Consider the following 7,131-nt stretch of genomic DNA (forward strand, 5'->3'; position numbering starts at 1 on the left):
ATTATTTTTCCATAATATCTGTGACCCTGGACTACAAAACCAGTCATATTAGTCAATTTCTTGAAATTCTGATTTATACATCATCTGAAATCTGAATAAATAAACTTTCCATTGATGTACGGTTTGTTAGGCATTTGGCAGAGATACAACCATTTAAAAATCTAAAATCTGAGGGTGCAAAAAAATCAAAATATTGAGAAAATCGCCTTTAAAGTTGTCCAAATGAAGTCCTTAGCAATGCAACCAAAAAATACGTTTTTATATATTTACGGTAGGAAATTTACAAAATATCTTCATGGAACATGATCTTTACTTAATATCCTATTGATTGTTGGCGTAAAAATTTATCATAATATGTATTTTTAGCCAGACTGGTTTTGTAGTCCAGGGTCACATTTTTATTAGTATATTAATAGTTTAAATGGAGCTAGAATTGCAACCATAATTGGAAAATTTCTTACAATTCACAACCCTCAACATTATTTCCACCAAGGGATACAAAGCGGCAACTAACGGCATAGATTAAAGCAAAATTCAAGACATTCACAGCATTACAGCTAGTTCTCTGTAGACAGTTCACAACACACACATCCAGAAAGATCTGTATTGTAAGCTGCTCTTTAAGAGTCTCAAGGTCAAACAAAGCCGTAATCAAAATTACCCACAACCTTGAGCCTGCCTGAGAGGAGCAAGTACGCGAGCGAGAAAGAAAAGACAGGAGTTGATATGAAAACATGAGTATTCTCTTTGACTTTACAGTGTCAGACAACACATTTACCGCAGAAAGCATGTAGTCATAGCAACAGCAGCGAAGTCTTAGTGCAAGAGTGTCTGTGTGTAGGTGCGTGTGTGCACACAGATTTACTTTTCAACGGCCTGAAAGAGTAAAATCGTACGAAATGAAATATTTAACGGATTCGGCTCTCTTTCGAGCACACGTACTTCTCTATGTGAAGATGAAAGCAGCCAACAAGCGCTTATCGGGCTAAAACAGTATATTTTAATTAACACCTGTGCCCTGCGTTTATCAGTAATAGAAACTGTATCCACGCAACCCTTTCAGTGCAATGACCTTATTTGAAATTCATTTGATTCGAATGAACACAAATGATGATCAAGACTGCGTATTAATGTTGGTAATACTCCTAAATAGCTGTTGCTGGGTGAGGTACCATTAGTAATTGATGTTACCTGTAACTCAAACGGCAGGCATCTGCTTTAGATCATAAGTGTGTCAGAGCCTGTCTTTCCAGCACAACAGTCTGCACCTGTTTTGAAGGAAGTTGTCTTTCTTCCTCAGAAGGAAGGGCTGATGAAGGGAAGCCCAGCTTTGAGATTTTCCACTGAGGGAAAAGTCACTTCCACCCACACACGGAGAACACCACTGCAGGAGGAGGAGGAGGATGTGAACTGAACAATAGAGACTCGCGTGTCGATAGAGTTCCGTAGTCGAAGCCCTGACATGCTTTACCCTGTCGCCCAGATAAGCCTCTCTCTACTTTCACGCTTCTCTACCAGCCCCTCATCCTGCCCCGCAACAACAGCCATTGTTATAAGACAAACATTACAGTCTATTTCTGTCAAGGCTGATCAACTAAACAAGGTGGTGCTGAACTTGCACCGCCAACCTCTTTTTATTTATCTCATCACAGAAACTCTGTGCCAAACAAACACTAAAAAGAGGTTTGCAAGCTGCAGTTTCGGTAACGTAGGAGCTAGTTGTCACACGAGATGGAATATATGTCAGTAATAATGAGGTTTTGAGTCAAAAATCGAATTATACAAACGTGTGGGGGGGTTTAGCAGTGGGGCTCAATCACTTTGCACTAGAGTTTCTTAAATTAAAATCAATATATTTTTGCTATGGCTAAACCAGTGAACAATATTAAACCACTAGGCATGTAATTACAGTTGAGGTCAAAAGTTTTGCAAAATCTACAAAATGTTAATTATTTTACCAAAATAAGAGGGATCATACAAAATGCTCGTTTTTTTATTTAGTACTGACCTAAATAAGATATTTCACATAAAAGATGTTTACATATAGTTTATAAAAATGATCCCGTTTAAAAGTTTACACCCCCTTGATTATTAATACTGTGAATGATCCACAGCTTGTTGTTTAGTGATAGTTGTTCATGAGTCCCTTGTTTGTCCTGAACAGCTGAACTCCCTGCTGTTCTTCAGAAAAATCCTTCAGGTCCCAATTCTATGGTTTTGCTGCATTTTTGTGTATTTGAACCCTTTCCAAAAATGAATGTATGATTTTGAGATCCATCTTTTCACACTGAGGAAAACTAATGGACTCATATGCAACTATTATAGACTTTCAAACGCTTACTGATGCTCCAGAAGGGTGTAAACTTTTGAACAGAATGACGATGTGTACATTTTCTTATTTTGCCTAAATATCATATTTTCTTTTTATTTAGTATTGCCATTCAGAAGCTACAGAAGTTACTTACATGTTTCCCAGAAGACAAAATAAGTTGAGTTTACCCTGATCTTCAAATTCTTAATGCATTTTTTTTTTCCTTCTGGAGCATCAGTTTGCATTTGAACCTTGCATATGAGTCCCGTGTGAAAAGATGGATCTCAAAATCAAACAGTCATTGTTGGAAAGGGTTCAAATACACAAAAATGCTGAAACACCAAAGAATTTGTGGGACCTAAAGGATTTTTCTAAAGAACAAAGGGCAATATAACTGTTCAGGACAAACAAGGGACTATCACTAAAAAAAAAAAAAAAAAAAAAAAACACATCTGTGGGTCATTCAGGTAACAACACAATATTAAGAATCAAGGGGATGTAAACTTTTGAACGGGGTAATTTTTATAAACTATAAAAATACTTCAACTATTCTTTTCTCTTGTGGACTATATGTAAACGTCTTTTATGTGAAATATCTTTTTCAGGTCGGTACTAAATAAAAAATAACATGCATTTTGTATGATCCCACTTATTTTGGTCAAATAATTAACATTTTGCAGATTCTGCAAAGTGTTTGTAAACTTTTGAGCTCAACTGTAGATGTAGGTCAACCATAAAATAAAGGTAGATTTTAACTGAAAACTGAACCTGTGTTCTCAGGACAACCCTTTTCTTTCTTTCTTTTTATTTCAGGTCATGTCTAGTTATTATATTTTATAAAGTAATATACATTTTTAAAAGTTTATTTAATTAATCAATGTGAAAATGTATTAAAAGTGTCAGTTTACAGAATTACATTTTATATTCACTCAAACTGCATCAGATTGTCTTTTACGCACCGGTTTGTGCAGGGTTGAGCCTTATAACCAATCAAACTCGTTTCTGTTTAACTTAGGCACGCACTGGCCAATCAGAGGCGCTTAGATTGTGAATTCTCCCATCATACATACACATTTATATTGTTTTCTATAGCGATACTAATCATTAATCCAATATAAAGATAAATAATCTACAAATAATGTTTTTTGTCATAATATTGCAGCCCACATGGCCAGTGTTTTACATGTATAATTTAGGTTACATTTTTAAACAATCTATTGTCATTGACAAGCGTTTAAAAATATGCATTAAAGTAACTAGGTAATAATTTAAGTATTTGACATTAACAACAACAAAGGTGATTATAAAAATTGCCCTCACGAATATAAAAAAAACGCCCCTGGAAATCAATTCTAGGAGGCCTAGAAATATTCCCCCTTAATGAAACGTTAATTTTGGACCCTGATTGTAATATTCTGATTTGCTGCTCAAGAAACATTTCTTATAATTATCCATAATAAAAACAACTGTGCTGGTTAATATTTATGTGATACATCTTTTCAGGATTCTCTAATAAATAGAAAGTTCAAAATAATAGCTTTTTTTTTTTTTAAACAAGAATCTTCTGCAACATTGTAAAATTGTCACTTTTGACCAATTTAATGTGTTCTTGCCTAATAAAAGTATTAATGTCTTTCAATTGATAATCTTACTGACCTAAACTTTTATACGGTACTGTATATACTGTCATATTGTCATTAATTTTGCTAAAAAGCTTGTTTATTTAAAGATAGGTTGCATTGTGACAGCTTACCCCATATAATTTGACAACATGCTCTGCTATTAGGGGATTGTATCTTCAAGAACAGGAAGACAATTATTCAAAGTGCTGAAAAAGGATCCGCGAAGGACGACGGGGAAGGATATTATGCCTAAAATAGCTCTGACCAGTTGCTACTTGAGAACGTCTCTGCTGAGCCACTCAGGAAGCTGCTAGTAATTAATATAGAGACTCGCTGACGGAAGTAAAATCCTCTGACATGTGTAAGGAACGAATAGGCCTTGCTTAACGTGAATGTACTGAATTCAACACTAAATAAAAAGAGGTGTAAATGAGACTAGTACACTCAGACACAAGTGCTCTCAGTCAGACACTCTCTCTCTCTCTGTGAGGGCTCTTACTTGTACAAGAGTTCCTGTGAGCCGCACTCCATTAGAATTTACCTTCAGTTACTCAAATAAAATATGACATTTCTTTAGAGAGTTTGCGAGAGGCTTACAACAACAAGACCTTTATCGAAAAAAGTCCAAAACACATTAATACCAATATCTAAGGCCTAGGACAGAGTTTTTCCTTCCATCACAGGATGTGAGGGCCCTTCATTCACTGGCATCAGACAAAGACCTGGGACAATATTCCTAGTGACAGCCCAGTGCAACATCATACCCACACATCTTTACATAGACTCAGGCATCGTATTCAAACATTTATATACCTTCACCTGTTTACCGCGATGACTGTAGACGGACTCAGCAGATGGGATCCAGCATTCGCTGCAGAATTATCAATATGCATGCAGTCAATATGACTGTCGCAGTCTGGTCCAGTGCTCAAGAAATTCCTGCCCTCCTGTGGTAGGATAGAGATTATGAAAGGGAAAAGAAAAAAAAGCATTTTAGTGTTTCGTTTTACACTGAATGCACATGTAAAACCATAACCAAAACCAAAACTGTAAAGGTATCATAAAATTGAATGAAACATTTTATTTCATGTCTTGTGAAGAGATAAGATTGCATTATATGATGAATATTTACTTAAAAAGATGACAATAGATATTTTTGAGCAAACTATCCCTATAAACACTCTATTATACTTAGGCCCGGTTTTACAAACAGGGCTTAGACTAAGCCAGGATTAGGCTATAGTTCAATTAGAACATTTACCCCCGGTTTCACAAACAAGGCTTAAGACTAGTCCTAGTCTAAAATGTAAATCTAAGCTGTTTCAACTAAAAGAAACTTGCACTGACTGATCTAAAAAAATATCAATATTGTTTTGTCTCAAGATGCACACCAGTAATTTTTTTTCTAAGCAGGTTTATAAAAATTACTTAAATGCCCTAATTGAACTATGGGCTAATCCTGGCTTAATCTAAGCCCTGTCTGTGAAACCGGGCCATAAGTAGTTTTTATAAACATGCTTAGTAAATAAAAGTAAAAACATTACTTGTGTGCATCTTGAGACAAAACAAAGGCACTGATATATTTAAGATCCACCAATGTATGTTTTGTTTTTTTTTTCAGTTGAAAGTTGAAACAGTTTAGACTTACATTTTAGTCTAGGACTAGGCTTAAGCCTTGTCTGTGAAACCGGGGGTTAGTGTTTTATTTATTTTGCATTCAGCATTATATATTAATATATACACTATCAGTCAAAAGATTTTGAATGTTTTTAAGTAAGTCTCTTCTGCTCACCAAGCCTGCATTTATTTGATCCGAAGTACAGCAAAAACTGTAAAAATTTGAAATATTTTTACTATTTAAAGTAACTATTTGAATATATTTTAAAATGTTATTTTTTCCTGTGATCAAAGCTAAATTTTCAGTCTTCGGTGTCACATGATCCTTTAGAAATCATTCTAATATGTTGATTTGCTGTTCAAAAAACATTATTAATATAATCAATATTTAAAACCGTTTAGTACATTTTTTCAGTATTCTTTGATGAATAGAAAGATCCAAAGATCAGCATATATCTGAAATAAAAGCTTTGTAACATTATACACTCTACTTTTATACACAACAATTAATGCTTTCATTTAGCAAAGACTCTTTAAATGGATCAAATGTTTTTACAAAGGATTTCTATTTCAGATAAATGCTGTTCTTCTGAACTTTCTATTCATCAAAGAGACCTGAAAAAAATTCTACTCAGCTGTTTTCAACATAATAATAATAAATGTTTTTTGAAGCATCAAATCAAAATATCAGAATGATTTCTGAAGGATTGTGTGTCTGGAGTAATGATGTTAAAAATTCAGTTTTGAAATCACAGAAATAAATTACATTTTTAATACATTCAAATCAAATAGAAAACAGTTATTTTAAACAGTAAAACAAATTTTACAATATTACTGCTTTTGCTGTATTTTGGATCAAATAAATGCAGGCTTGGAGAGCAGAAGAGAATTCTTTAAAAACATTAAAAATCTTACCGTTCAAAAACTTTTGACTGATAGTGTATACACTATGTTTAATAGTAATAAGTGCTGGAAAATTAGATTATACTTATAAATATACATATTTCTTTATCTGTCCAACTCCTTTGTTTTGCTAAGGTTAATTACACAGTTAGCATTTAATTAGACTTAATATACATTTAATACATTCACCTTTCTTGCATAATCATGAGGAATACTGGAAATGAGACAATAAAAAATTATACATATTCTGTTCACACCTGATATTTACCTGATTTTTCGCTGTTTTCTTCACAAATAGAATGTCTCATATTTCTCAAGTTCTTCATTGACACTGCCTCTTTATAAAATAAGTACTTTTAAAAACGTTATTAAGGCTAAACTGTTAACCTGCAAGAGTTCGCTGATTTAAATCACACATTCCACCATCTTCTATCTATCCGATGTAACGTCAGCGTCTCTGAATTGCAGGAGCCCTTTCCAGCGCTTCAGGCCTAACCGCGAAACACCTCAACAGGTGTGCGGACAGTAAATTATTGAGTTTGTATCATGATTCAACAGAATCATAAACTACTATTTTCCGAGCCTTGAGGTGGCAGCACAGTAAGCATTAGCCATGAGCGAGACCAACGAACAAGGACCAAGTGCGTCATTTCCTATTTACGTAAATTTTCCCGCGCT

The sequence above is a fragment of the Garra rufa genome, chromosome 18 (assembly GCF_049309525.1).
Source record: "Garra rufa chromosome 18, GarRuf1.0, whole genome shotgun sequence".
Classification (NCBI taxonomy): domain Eukaryota; kingdom Metazoa; phylum Chordata; class Actinopteri; order Cypriniformes; family Cyprinidae; genus Garra; species Garra rufa.